At 48.9% G+C, this 13,249-nt stretch overlaps 14 non-coding genes across 14 annotated transcripts; all 14 read right to left on the minus strand.

Moving 5' to 3' along the window:
* Positions 1-4,949: 4,949 nt before the first annotated feature.
* On the minus strand, positions 4,950-5,113 carry LOC135009316 (U1 spliceosomal RNA). The gene has a single exon (XR_010208871.1). It is a non-coding gene; the product is annotated as a U1 spliceosomal RNA (small nuclear RNA).
* A 671-nt stretch (positions 5,114-5,784) lies between these two features.
* Positions 5,785-5,947, minus strand: LOC135009389 (U1 spliceosomal RNA). Its single transcript, XR_010208941.1, has one exon. It is a non-coding gene; the product is annotated as a U1 spliceosomal RNA (small nuclear RNA).
* Positions 5,948-6,099: 152 nt separating this feature from the next.
* Positions 6,100-6,263, minus strand: LOC135009343 (U1 spliceosomal RNA). The gene has a single exon (XR_010208898.1). It is a non-coding gene; the product is annotated as a U1 spliceosomal RNA (small nuclear RNA).
* A 671-nt stretch (positions 6,264-6,934) lies between these two features.
* Positions 6,935-7,097, minus strand: LOC135009379 (U1 spliceosomal RNA). The gene has a single exon (XR_010208932.1). It is a non-coding gene; the product is annotated as a U1 spliceosomal RNA (small nuclear RNA).
* A 152-nt stretch (positions 7,098-7,249) lies between these two features.
* Positions 7,250-7,413, minus strand: LOC135009350 (U1 spliceosomal RNA). The gene has a single exon (XR_010208905.1). It is a non-coding gene; the product is annotated as a U1 spliceosomal RNA (small nuclear RNA).
* Positions 7,414-8,087: 674 nt separating this feature from the next.
* Positions 8,088-8,250, minus strand: LOC135009373 (U1 spliceosomal RNA). Its single transcript, XR_010208926.1, has one exon. It is a non-coding gene; the product is annotated as a U1 spliceosomal RNA (small nuclear RNA).
* A 152-nt stretch (positions 8,251-8,402) lies between these two features.
* LOC135009359 (U1 spliceosomal RNA) lies at positions 8,403-8,566 on the minus strand. Its single transcript, XR_010208913.1, has one exon. It is a non-coding gene; the product is annotated as a U1 spliceosomal RNA (small nuclear RNA).
* A 674-nt stretch (positions 8,567-9,240) lies between these two features.
* Positions 9,241-9,403, minus strand: LOC135009367 (U1 spliceosomal RNA). The gene has a single exon (XR_010208921.1). It is a non-coding gene; the product is annotated as a U1 spliceosomal RNA (small nuclear RNA).
* Positions 9,404-9,552: 149 nt separating this feature from the next.
* Positions 9,553-9,717, minus strand: LOC135009377 (U1 spliceosomal RNA). The gene has a single exon (XR_010208930.1). It is a non-coding gene; the product is annotated as a U1 spliceosomal RNA (small nuclear RNA).
* A 670-nt stretch (positions 9,718-10,387) lies between these two features.
* LOC135009369 (U1 spliceosomal RNA) lies at positions 10,388-10,550 on the minus strand. The gene has a single exon (XR_010208923.1). It is a non-coding gene; the product is annotated as a U1 spliceosomal RNA (small nuclear RNA).
* A 152-nt stretch (positions 10,551-10,702) lies between these two features.
* LOC135009356 (U1 spliceosomal RNA) lies at positions 10,703-10,866 on the minus strand. The gene has a single exon (XR_010208910.1). It is a non-coding gene; the product is annotated as a U1 spliceosomal RNA (small nuclear RNA).
* Positions 10,867-11,838: 972 nt separating this feature from the next.
* On the minus strand, positions 11,839-12,002 carry LOC135009383 (U1 spliceosomal RNA). The gene has a single exon (XR_010208936.1). It is a non-coding gene; the product is annotated as a U1 spliceosomal RNA (small nuclear RNA).
* Positions 12,003-12,676: 674 nt separating this feature from the next.
* Positions 12,677-12,839, minus strand: LOC135009319 (U1 spliceosomal RNA). The gene has a single exon (XR_010208874.1). It is a non-coding gene; the product is annotated as a U1 spliceosomal RNA (small nuclear RNA).
* Positions 12,840-12,991: 152 nt separating this feature from the next.
* Positions 12,992-13,155, minus strand: LOC135009353 (U1 spliceosomal RNA). Its single transcript, XR_010208908.1, has one exon. It is a non-coding gene; the product is annotated as a U1 spliceosomal RNA (small nuclear RNA).
* Between the last annotated feature and the right edge of the window lie 94 nt (positions 13,156-13,249).

The following is a 13,249-nucleotide window of genomic DNA, read 5'->3' on the forward strand; positions in this document are numbered from 1 at the left end:
TAGTTTGGATATTAATAAATATGATCTTTCCATGATCCATAGAGATTTCCCTATCAAGTGATTCCTTATCCGATATAGAAAGCTATCCCCCTGTGGTATTGAATTTAGGAATATAGTCTTAGGGGACACAGAGAAATAAGTGATCCCCATCTACCTAAGCACCCCACAAATTGGAGGTTAGCTTACCGGTTATACTCAATCACCCCCACAAATTCGCCAATGGGGATGGCTTCCCGGGAGGTAACCCCTATTGAGTGAAGGGAGTATATAGGATACGACCCAGTGGTACCTGACGACATAGATACTAACAGCTATTTAATAACATTACGCTAGAAAGTGATTATTAGCAACATATATATCTATATAAACAACCCCGCCAGGGTTGTGCCTTCAAAAATAATCACACACGGACACGCTTTTTAAACCTTTTTTTCACATCTCTTTATTCTTCTTATGCACATGTATGTTAGTTCTGTGATTTTAACATTTATGTTTCACTGCAGTTTGGGATAATAATATTAATATTTATCCAATTTTAATACATACTTAATAAAGGTTATATTTTATGATTCATTCATTCTGTCCAGTGCGTCAACAGTGCAGATTTCTTCTTGTTTTTTCTCCCAAATTCTATAACAATGACAGTAAATGTTGTTTCTTTTCAAACAGAACTTTCTTGACCATGCTACTTGCTTGAAAGATCTGGGAGCACATGGAAAACAGTACAAACCATGCAGTATCACAAGAGCCTTTATTTGATCTTTCATGAAGATAGAGCAGAATTGAGGACACGTCAACAATTTCTGCCGAAGGTGGTTCATCTTGGTGCCTTTGGCCACTGACACCTTCGTTGAGTCAAAGTCTCTGGCTGTGGTCAGAACTTTGAAAATTTATGTCACCAGAACGGTTCAGATTAGGAAAACAGAGGCTCTGTTTGTCCTGTATGCTCCCAACAGGATTGGGTGTCCTGCTTCCATGTAGACCATTATGCGCTGGATCTGTGGTAAGATTCAGCATGCTCATTCCATGGCAGGATTGCCATTACTGAATTAGGTGAAGACCCATTCTACTAGAAAGGTGGGTTCATCCTGGGCAGCTGGTCGGGGAGTCTCGGCATTGCAACTTTGCCGAGCAGCTATTTAGTAAACACTTTTGCTAAGTTTTACAAGTTTGATACCTTGGCTGATGATAACCTCAAGTTGGGTCATTCGGTGCTGCAGAGTCGTACGCACTCTCCCACCCGTTCAAGAGCTTTGGTATAACCCCATGGTTCTTAATGTGACCCCAGCATCCTCTAGGTCGTATGAGAAAATAGGATTTTAATACCTACTGGTAAATCCTTTTCTCTTAGTCCGTAGAGGATGCTGGGCACCCGTCCCAGTCCATACTGTGTCTGCAGTTATTACTTGTGGTTATACACATGTTATGTTATGGTTCTGGTCAGCTTTTTGCTGCAATTGTTCATGCCGTTGGCTTGTGTTCTGTTGAATGCCACGTTCTGCGGCATGCTTAAGGTGTGAGCTGGTAAGATGCTCACCTTAGTTTAACAATAAATCCTTTCCTCGAAATGTCCGTCTCCCTGGGCACAGTTCCTATAACTGGAGTCTGGAGGAGGGGCATAGAGGGAGGAGCCAGTTCACACCCTTTGAAAGTCTTAAAGTGCCCATGTCTCTTGCGGATCCCGTCTATACCCCATGGTTCTTAATGTGACCCCAGCATCCTCTACGGACTAAGAGAAAAGGATGCCCTTGCGCACTATCCTGACTTCTCCTCCCGTCTGCTTACTTTGTGCCTTCCAACGCACAATGCGAACTACAGGTGGTGCTGCAGGGCCCACACCCTTTTACTTGCCTTACAGAACAGCTCTGGAGCTGTTACAGTGCCCAGCTGCTGCAAGAAATCAGCTTGAATGCTTCAGGGGATGGGGCATGGCCAACATGAGCCCCACACCAAAGGAGGGTGGGGGTGTTTAATGCGAACTAGGGGTCATCCAAGCACCGCAAAAGGCCGCCATGCCCTGCATGCCCCTTTTCTCTTTTCATATGCAGATGAGGGTTCCAGCCAACTTTGGCCCACATCTTGGATGACATCACCGTATGCAAATCCGTCTTCTGCAGACCTTCCCCCAGGAATGCTTGTACTAGTTGTTGCATATGGTTTGATATTTGATGGTGCTTCAATATTAGGCAGCCTTCCACCCTCCCATGTTCATCTGAACAGATGTGGTCTCCCTGCAGTTGGTGTCCCCAGACGAGAGTTCCCTTGTGCGTCCTCAGTTGAATCTCCTTAACTTGACGGGGGAGGGGCTGCCCGAGCAGCCACCCTCCCCAGCCCTATCCCAACTCATACTTATTTTGCATATGAGATATCTTGATCATGAAGATTGTTCTCACAGGGTGAGGTTCATCCATTATATTTTAAAATAGGAAGGTACAAATTACATATTTGAATTGCATCTATGTGCTGGATTCAATTGTGCCCGTCAGCAGCTATTCTAAGGTTGCTGCCAATGGGTGTGACACATTAATTTCTTCTGTGGGGTACACTGGACTCCACAAGGATTCACATTGGGGTGTAGAGTAGGATCTTGATCTGAGGCACCAACCGGCTCAAAGCTTTTGACTGTTCCCAAGATGCTCAGCGCATCCTCCTCTATAACCCCGCTTCCATGAACAGGGAGCTCAGTTTGTAGTTGGTGCCTTCAGTAGCAGGCCACTTAACAGGGGCCTGCCTCAGGCAGCCTATTCTTAGCTATTAATTTTGACAAGAAAAGAAGAACTTGTTTTATGAGAATCTACAAGGGCTGCAGCAGGCTAGGTCTAATAGACATCTTTACTGCAGCTTCATCACTCCCAGCGGCGCTGTATACTCCCGTGCCCTGGTTGCTGGGTCACTGCAGCGGAGGCTCCAGTTTCTTCCTAAGGTCAGTCACACACACACCGCCCTTCCGGATCACGAGGCCGCTGATGAAGGGGAGCGTGGCCGTAGGGGGTGGACCGTGTGCGCACTGGCGTGGACACTGATTACTGGGCAGCCGCTCCACTAGCCACCAGGTACAGTTAAGGAGCACAGGTCTGGGAGTTTTACTCCTATATTAACCCAATTTTGTACTGCCCGCAGCGCATTGTGATAGGTAATAGGGCCTGATTCAGGTTGGAATGCAATCACAATAAGCGATCCAACTGCAAAATTTGCTAACAGCATACGCATGTGCCTGCATTTTCTGCGGCACCCCGCAGAGAATGCGATCGCCTCTGCCTGTCAATCGGGGCGGGGGGGGGGAGAGGGGGGTCAGCAACACTCCATTTCCAAGTCAGGGATGGAGCGGTGCGGGGGCAAGGCTTCAAAATGGGGTCTGCAACGGAGGAGACACAGGGGGCGTGGTCACAGCGGCTGTATGACATCACATTCAGCCGCTGTGATCACAAAAATGGTGGCGGCTTCCTGCGCGCACATACAGTCTGCACCAGCAGGAGGCTACACCATTTTTTATGATCACGCTGAACTGCAGTGCGACTGCAATTACAGCATGGTCAAGAATGGAGGCGTCATGCTGGGTGGCCATGCCCTGTCACTGTGCAGGAGCCAGCACCGCACACACACTAGTCCCCGGGTGCAGCCCCCAACCCCCGGGACACCCGGAGCAACAAAATGTAGATTCAGGCCACCAGGCCACGCCCCTACCTATGAAACCATGCCTCCTTTTTACCATTGCACTGCTTATCTGCGCGCACTGCATTACAATCTCCCTCGCCACCTCTCTGGGTGTCACCAGTGATAGTGACACCTCTGCCATGCTTGTAGCAGCTGGTCCTAAGATCTACGCCTCAAGCCCTGAGTGTTTGCCCTTGTGACTTGTTGATCATCATAGCGAAGCAGATGCTTACAGAAAACTGCAGGGGCTTAGATTGAAAATAAAAAAATTGATGGGTATAAGGTAGAGAGGAGCGGGTTCGGTTCTCCGAGAACCGAATTCCCGACGAACTCCACGTGGTTTACACTGGTCCGAGGCAGGCTCGGTTGTTCCCGCCTGACTCGGAAAACCTGAACAAGGGAAAATGTCATCATCCCGCTGTCGGATTCTCGCGAGATTCGGATTCCATATAAAGAGCTGCGCGTTGCCGCCATTTTTACTCGTGCATTGAAGAGAGAGCGGAGAGGACGTGGCTATGTTCTCTCAGTGGAAATCTCAATATCAGTGCTCAGTATCAGTGGTTACTTATTGCTGCTCAGTAATACTAGTAGTGTGTCTCTCCTGCTCAGTGTCAGTTCTCAGTAGTATCCTCATCAGTGCTCAGTATCACTGCTCATTGTCTTGTGCTGCATTGTGGTGCTCAGCATACTACAGTACATTACTAATAGTCCAGTGCTGCATCTTGCTGCTCAGTGTCAGTTCTAGTATCCTCATCAGTGCTCACTATCACTGCTCATTACATTGTGGTGTTCTGTATACTACAGTAACATAGTAATATAGTAACATATAGTAACATAGTTTTTGAGGTTGAATAGAGGCAAATTGCCCATCGTGTTCAACCTGTTTTAAGTTGTGATGATTCTACATACTTGCTGAATAATGTTTTATGACTAGTTAGCTACTATAACTCATGTTACCCCCGGATTAACCATGTTGATATTTTAAGTATTATAACCTTGGATAGCTTTTTCATTCAGAAATGTATCCATTCCTTTTTTAAATCCAATTACAGAGTCCGCCATTACCACCTTCCCTGGCAGGGAATTCCACATCCTGATTGCCCTAACAGTGAAGATCATAGTATCTCACCTGGCAGGTAAGTAGGAGTTGGGCTAGAGCTGTGGAGGATTGCTGCTCGGGCACCCCCTGTCAAGTGAAGGAGATCCAACTGAGGCAGCACAAGGGAACTCTCGAAAGAAGAACAAGGCTAGAGGAAGATCTGAGACAAAGAAATCTGACTTTTACCAGAGCTGACCAGAGGAAAGCACAAACGCAGTCCCCCACTACCACAAATAATGCAGTCGAGTTTCCCACATTTGGGGAAATCACAGGGGTCAGCATACCCAGAGTGCAATGAATGAACCTCACCCTGGGAGAACAATCTTCATGACCATGGTATCTCCTATGCAAAATAAGTATGATTTGGGATAGGGCTGGGGAGGGCCGCTGCTCAGGCACATCTCTGTCAAGTAAAGGAGATTCAACTGAGGCAACACAAGGGAACTCTCATCTGGGGACAACAACTGCAGGGAGAACACATATTTTCAGATGAACATGGGAGGGCAGAAGGCTGCCTAATACTGAAGCACCCCCAAACAACAAATCAAATGCAACTACTAGTGCAAGCATTCCTGGGGGAAGGCCTGCAGCAGATGGATTTGCATATGGTGATGTCATCCAAGCAGTGGGTCAAAGTTGGCTTCAACCCTCGTCTGCATATGAAAATAAAAAAGGGGTGTGCAGGGCATGGCGGCCTTTTGCGGCGCTTGGATGACCCCTAGTTCGCATTAAACACCTCCACCTTCCTTCGGTGTGGGGCTCATGTTGGCTATGCCCCAGCCCCTGAAGCATTCAAGCTGATTTCTTGCAGCAGCTGGGCACTGTAACAGCTCCAGAGCTGCTCTGTAAAGCAAGTAAAAGGGTGTGGGCCCTGCAGCACTACCTGTAGTTTGCATTGTGCGTTGGAAGGCACAAAGTAAGCAGACGGGAGAAGTCAGGATAGTGCACAAGGGCATAGAAGGGAGCGGCTCAAGAAAAGAGAAGTGGAAACAGACAGCAAACTAGGCTGGAGAGAGACCTGAGACAAAGAGATCTGAATTATACGAGAGCCGACCAGAGGAAACACAAATTATGTAATCAAGTGTCCCACATTTGGGGAAATCGTAGGAGCAGCACACCCAGAGTGCATTGGGTGAGCCTTGCCCTGGGAGAAGCACCTTCCTGATCATAGTATCTCACCTGGCAGGTAAGTAGGAGTTGGGCTAGAGCTGGGGAGGGTCGCTGTTCGGGCACCCCCCTGTCAAGTGAAGGAGATCCAACTGAGGCAGCACAAGGAAACTCTCGAAAAAAGAACAAGGCTAGAGGAAGATCTGAGACAAAGAAATCTGACTTTTACCAGAGCTGACCAGAGGAAAGCACAAACACAGTCCCCCACTACCACAAATAATGCAGTCGAGTTTCCCACATTTGGGGAAATCACAGGAGTCAGCATACCCAGAATGCAATGAATGAACTTCACCCTGGGAGAACAATCTTCATGACAATTGTATCTCCTATGCAAAATAAGTATGATTTGGGATAGGGCTGGGGAGGGCCGCTGCTCAGGCACATCTCTGTCAAGTAAAGGAGATTCAACTGAGGCAGCACAAGGGAACTCTCATCTGGGGACAACAACTGCAGGGAGAACACATATTTTCAGATGAACATGGGAGAGCAGAAGGCTGCCTAATACTGAAGCACCCCCAAACAACAAACCAAATGCAACAACTAGTACAAGCATTCCTGGGAAAAGGTCTGCAGAAGACGGATTTGCATACGGTGATGTCATCCAAGCAGTGGGCCAAAGTTGGCTGGAACCCTCATCTGCATATGAAAAGAGAAAAGGGGTATGCAGGGCATGGCGGCCTTTTGCGGCGCTTGGATGACCCTTAGTTAGCATTAAACACCTCCACCCTCCGTCGGTGTGGGGCTCATGTTGGCTATGCCCCAGCCCCTGAAGCATTCAAGCTGATTTCTTGCAGCAGCTGGGCACTGTAACAGCTCCAGAGCTGCTCTGTAAGGCAAGTAAAAGGGTGTTGGCCCTGCAGCACTACCTGTAGTTTGCATTGTGCGTTGGAAGGCACAAAGTAAGCAGACAGGTGAAGTCAGGAGAGTGCACAAGGGCATAGAAGGCAGCGGCTCAAGAAAAGAGAAGTGGAAACAGACAGCAAACTAGGCTGGAGAGAGACCTGAGACAAAGAGATCTGAATTATACGAGAGCCGACCAGGGGAAACACAAATTATGCAGTCAAGTTTCCCACATTTGGGGAAATCACAGGAGCAGCACACCCAGAGTGCAATGGGTGAGCCTTGCCCTGGGAGAAGCACCTTCATGATCATAGTATCTCACCTGGCAGGTATGTAGGAGTTGGGCTAGAGCTGGGGAGGGTCGCTGCTCGGGTACCCCCCTGTCAAGTGAAGGAGATCAAACTGAGGCAGCACAATGGAACTCTCGAAAGAAGAACAAGGCTAGAGGAAGATCTGAGACAAAGAAATCTGACTTTTACCAGAGCTGACCAGAGGAAAACACAAACACAGTCCCCCACTACCACAAATAATGCAGTTGAGTTTCCCACATTTGGGGAAATCACAGGGGTCAGCATACCCAGAATGCAATGAACGAACCTCACCCTGGGAGAACAATCTTTATGACCATGGTATCTCCTATGCAAAATAAGTATGATTTGGGATAGGGCTGGGGAGGGCCGCTGCTCAGGCACATCTCTGTCAAGTAAAGGAGATTCAACTGAGGCAGCACAAGGGAACTCTCATCTGGGGACAACAACTGCAGGGAGAACACATATTTTCAGATGAACATGGGAGAGCAGAAGGCTGCCTAATACTGAAGCACCCCCAAACAACAAACCAAATGCAACAACTAGTGCAAGCATTCCTGGGGGAAGGCCTGCAGCAGATAGATTTGCATATGGTGATGTCATCCAAGCAGTGGGTCAAAGTTGGCTTCAACCCTCGTCTGCATATGAAAAGAGAAAAGGGGCGTGCAGGGCATGGTGGCCTTTTGCGGCACTTGGCTGACCCCTAGTTTGCATTAAACACCTCCACCCTCCTTCGGTGTGGGGCTCATGTTGGCTATGCCCCAGCCCCTGAAGCATTCAAGCTGATTTCTTGCAGCAGCTGGGCACTGTAACAGCTCCAGAGCTGCTCTGTAAGGCAAGTAAAAGGGTGTGGGCCCTGCAGCACTACCTGTAGTTCGCATTGTGCGTTGGAAGGCACAAAGTAAGCAGAAAGGAGGAGAAGTCAGGATAGTGCGCAAGGGCATAGAAGGGAGCGGCTCAAGAAAAGAGAAGTGGAAACAGACAGCAAACTAGGCTGGAGAGAGACCTGAGACAAAGATATCTGAATTATACGAGACCTGACCAGGGGAAACACAAATTATGCAGTCAAGTTTCCCACATTTGGGGAAATCGCAGGAGCAGCACACCCAGAGTGCAATGGGTGAGCCTTGCCCTTGGAGAAGCACCTTCATGATCATAGTATCTCACCTGGCAGGTAAGTAGGAGTTGGGCTAGAGCTGGGGAGGGTCGCTGCTCGGGCACCCCCCTGTCAAGTGAAGGAGATCCAACTGAGGCAGCACAAAGGAACTCTCGAAAGAAGAACAAGGCTAGAGGAAGATCTGAGACAAAGAAATCTGACTTTAACCAGAGCTGACCAGAGGAAAGCACAAACACAGTCCACCACTACCACAAATAATGCAGTCGAGTTTCCCACATTTGGGGAAATCACAGGGTTCAGCATACCCAGAGTGCAATGAATGAACCGCACCCTGGGAGAACAATCTTCATAACAATGGTATCTCCTATGCAAAATAAGTATGATTTGGGATATGGCTGCGGAGGGCCGCTGCTCAGGCACATCTCTGTCAAGTAAAGGAGATTCAACTGAGGCAGCACAAGGGAACTCTCATCTGGGGACAACAACTGCAGGGAGAACACATATTTTCAGATGAACATGGGAGGGCAGAAGGCTGCCTAATACTGAAGCACCCCCAAACAACAAACCAAATGCAACAACTAGTGCAAGCATTCCTGGGGGAAGGCCTGCAGCAGATAGATTTGCATATGGTGATGTCATCCAAGCAGTGGGTCAAAGTTGGCTTCAACCCTCGTCTGCATATGAAAAGAGAAAAGGGGCGTGCAGGGCATGGTGGCCTTTTGCAGCACTTGGCTGACCCCTAGTTTGCATTAAACACCTCCACCCTCCTTCGGTGTGGGGCTCATGTTGGCTATGCCCCAGCCCCTGAAGCATTCAAGCTGATTTCTTGCAGCAGCTGGGCACTGTAACAGCTCGAGAGCTGCTCTGTAAGGCAAGTAAAAGGGTGTGGGCCCTGCAGCACTACCTGTAGTTCGCATTGTGCGTTGGAAGGCACAAAGTAAGCAGAAAGGAGGAGAAGTCAGGATAGTGCGCAAGGGCATAGAAGGGAGCGGCTCAAGAAAAGAGAAGTGGAAACAGACAGCAAACTAGGCAGGAGAGAGACCTGAGACAAAGAGATCTGAATTATACGAGACCTGACCAGGGGAAACACAAATTATGCAGTCAAGTTTCCCACATTTGGGGAAATCGCAGGGGCAGCACACCCAGAGTGCAATGGGTGAGCCTTGCCCTGGGAGAAGCACCTTCATGATCATAGTATCTCACCTGGCAGGTAAGTAGGAGTTGGGCTAGAGCTGGGGAGGGTCGCTGCTCGGGCACCCCCCTGTCAAGTGAAGGAGATCCAACTGAGGCAGCACAAGGAAACTCTCGAAAGAAGAACAAGGCTAGAGGAAGATCTGAAACAAAGAAATCTGACTTTTACCAGAGATCAGAGGAAAACACAAACACAGTCCCCCACTGCCAACAAATAAAGCAGTCACGTTTCCCACATTTGGGGAAATCACAGGGGTCAGCATACCCAGAATGCAATGAATGAACCTCACCCTGGGAGAGTAATCTTCATGACCATGGTATCTCCTATGCAAAATAAGTATGATTTGGGATAGGGCTGGGGAGGGCCGCTGCTCATGCACATCTCTGTCAAGTAAAGGAGATTCAACTGAGGCAGCACAAGGGAACTCTCATCTGGGGACAACAACTGCAGGGAGAACACATATTTTCAGATGAACATGGGAGGGCAGAAGGCTGCCTAATACTGAAGCACCCCCAAACAACAAACCAAATGCAACAACTAGTGCAAGCATTCCTGGGGGAAGTTCTGCAGAAGACGGATTTGCATACGGTGATGTCATCCAAGCAGTGGGTCAAAGTTGGCTTCAACCCTCATCTGCATATGAAAAGAGAAAAGGGGCGTGCAGGGCATGGCGGCCTTTTGCGGTGCTTGGATGACCCCTAGTTCGCATTAAACACCCCACCCTCCTTTGGTGTGGGGCTCATGTTGGCCATGCCCCATCCCCTGAAGCATTCAAGCTGATTTATTGCAGCAGCTGGGCACTGTAACAGCTCCAGAGCAGCTCTGAACGGCAAGTAAAAGGGTGTGGGCCCTGCAGCACTACCTGTAGTTTGCATTGTGCATTGGAAGGCACAAAGTAAGCAGACGGGAGAAGTCAGGATAGTGCGGAAGGGCATAGAAGGGAGCGGCTCAAGAAAAGAGAAGTTGAAACAGACAGCAAACTAGGCTGGAGAGAGACCTGAGACAAAGAGATCTGAATTATACGAGAGCCGACCAGGGGAAACACAAATTATGCAGTCAAGTTTCACACATTTGGGGAAATCGCAGGAGCAGCACACCCAGAGTGCAATGGGTGAGCCTTGCCCTGGGAGAAGCACCTACATGATCATAGTATCTCACCTGCCAGGTAAGTAGAAGTTGGGCTAGAGCTGGGGAGGGTCGCTGCTCGGGTACCCCCCTGTCAAGTGAAGGAGATCCAACTGAGGCAGCACAAGGGAACTCTCGAAAGAAGAACAAGGCTAAAGGAAGATCTGAGACAAAGAAATCTGACTTTTACCAGAGCTGACCAGAGGAAAGCACAAACACAGTCCCCCACTACCACAAATAAAGCAGTCGAGTTTCCCACATTTGGGGAAATCACAGGGGTCAGCATACCCAGAATGCAATGAATGAACCTCACCGTGGGAGAACAATCTTCATGACCATGGTATCTCCTATGCAAAATAAGTATGATTTGGGATAGGGCTGGGGAGGGCCGCTGCTCAGGCACATCTCTGTCAAGTAAAGGAGATTCAACTGAGGCAGCACAAGGGAACTCTCATCTGGGGACAACAACTGCAGGGAGAACACATATTTTCAGATGAACATGGGAGGGCAGAAGGCTGCCTAATACTGAAGCACCCCCAAACAACAAACCAAATGCATCAACTAGTGCAAGCATTCCTGGGGGAAGGCCTGCAGCAGATGGATTTGCATACGGTGATGTCATCCAAGCAGTGGGTCAAAGTTGGCTTCAACCCTCGTCTGCATATGAAAAGAGAAAAGGGGCGTGCAGGGCATGGCGGCCTTTTGCGGCGCTTGGATGACCCCTAGTTCGCATTAAACACCTCCACCCTCCTTCGGTGTGGGGCTCATGTTGGCTATGCCCCAGCCCCTGAAGCATTCAAGCTGATTTCTTGCAGCAGCTGGGCACTGTAACAGCTCCAGAGCTGCTCTGTACGGCAAGTAAAAGGGTGTGGGCCCTGCAGCACTACCTGTAGTTTGCATTGTGCATTGGAAGGCACAAAGTAAGCAGACAGGAGGAGAAGTCAGGATAGTGCACAAGGGTATAAAAGGGAGGGGCTCATGAAAAAAGAAGTGGAAACAGACAGCAAACTAGGCTGGAGAGAGACCTGAGACAAAGAGATCTGAATTATACGAGAGCCGACCAGGGGAAACACAAATTATGCAGTCAAGCTTCCCACATTTGGGGAAATCAGAGTGCAATGGGTGAGCCTTGCCCTGGGAGAAGCACCTTCATGATCATAGTATCTCACCTGGCAGGTAAGTAGGAGTTGGGCTAGACCTGGGGAGGGTCGCTGCTCGGGCACCCCCCTGTCAAGTGAAAGAGATCCAACTGAGGCAGCACAAGGAAACTCTCGAAAGAAGAACAAGGCTAGAGGAAGATATGAGACAAATAAATCTGACTTTTACCAGAGCTGACCAGAGGAAAGCACAAACACAGTCCCCCACTACCACAAATAATGCAGTCGAGTTTCCCACATTTGGGGAAATCACAGGGGTCAGCATACCCAGAATGCAATGAATGAACCTCACCCTGGGAGAACAATCTTCATGACCATGGTATCTCCTATGCAAAATAAGTATGATTTGGGATAGGGCTGGGGAGGGCCGCTGCTCAGGCACATCTCTGTCAAGTAAAGGAGATTCAACTGAGGCAGCACAAGGGAACTCTCATCTGGGGACAACAACTGCAGGGAGAACACATATTTTCAGATGAACATGGGAGGGCAGAAGGCTGCCTAATACTGAAGCACCCCCAAACAACAAACCAAATGCAACAACTAGTGCAAGCATTCCTGGGGGAAGGCCTGCAGCAGATGGATTTGCATACGGTGATGTCATCCAAGCAGTGGGTCAAAGTTGGCTTCAACCCTCGTCTGCATATGAAAAGAGAAAAGGGGCGTGCAGGGCATGGCGGCCTTTTGCGGTGCTTGGATGACCCCTAGTTCACATTAAACACCTCCACCCTCCTTCGGTGTGGGGCTCATGTTGGCTGTGCCCCAGCCCCTGAAGCATTCAAGCTGATTTCTTGCAGTAGCTGGGCACTGTAACAGCTCCAGAGCTGCTCTGTACGGCAAGTAAAAGGGTGTGGGCCCTACAGCACTACCTGTAGTTTGCATTGTGCATTGGAAGGCACAAAGTAAGCAGACAGGAGGAGAAGTCAGGATAGTGCACAAGGGTATAAAAGGGAGGGGCTCATGAAAAAAGAAGTGGAAACAGACAGCAAACTAGGCTGGAGAGAGACCTGAGACAAAGAGATCTGAATTATACGAGAGCCGACCAGGGGAAACACAAATTATGCAGTTAAGCTTCCCACATTTGGGGAAATCGCAGGGGCACCACACCCAGAGTGCAATGGGTGAGCCTTGCCCTGGGAGAAGATCCTTCATGATCATAGTATCTCACCTGGCAAGTAAGTAGGAGTTGGGCTAGAGCTGGGGAGGGTCGCTGCTCGGGCACCCCCCTGTCAAGTTAAAGAGATCCAACTGAGGCAGCACAAGGGAACTCTCGAAAGAAGAACAAGGCTAGAGGAAGATCTGAGACAAAGAAATCTGACTTTTACCAGAGCTGTCCAGAGGAAAGCACAAACACAGTCCCCCACTACCACAAATAATGCAGTCGAGTTTCCCACATTTGGGGAAATCACAGGGGTCAGCATACCCAGAATGCAATGAATGAACCTCACCCTGGGAGAACAATCTTCATGACCATGGTATCGCCTATGCAAAATAAGTATGATTTGGGATAGGGTTGGGGAGGGCCGCTGCTCAGGCACATCTCTGTCAAGTAAAGGAGATTCAACTGAGGCAGCACAAGGGAACTCTCATCTG

This window comes from Pseudophryne corroboree, unplaced genomic scaffold (genome assembly GCF_028390025.1).
Source record: "Pseudophryne corroboree isolate aPseCor3 unplaced genomic scaffold, aPseCor3.hap2 scaffold_2252, whole genome shotgun sequence".
Classification (NCBI taxonomy): domain Eukaryota; kingdom Metazoa; phylum Chordata; class Amphibia; order Anura; family Myobatrachidae; genus Pseudophryne; species Pseudophryne corroboree.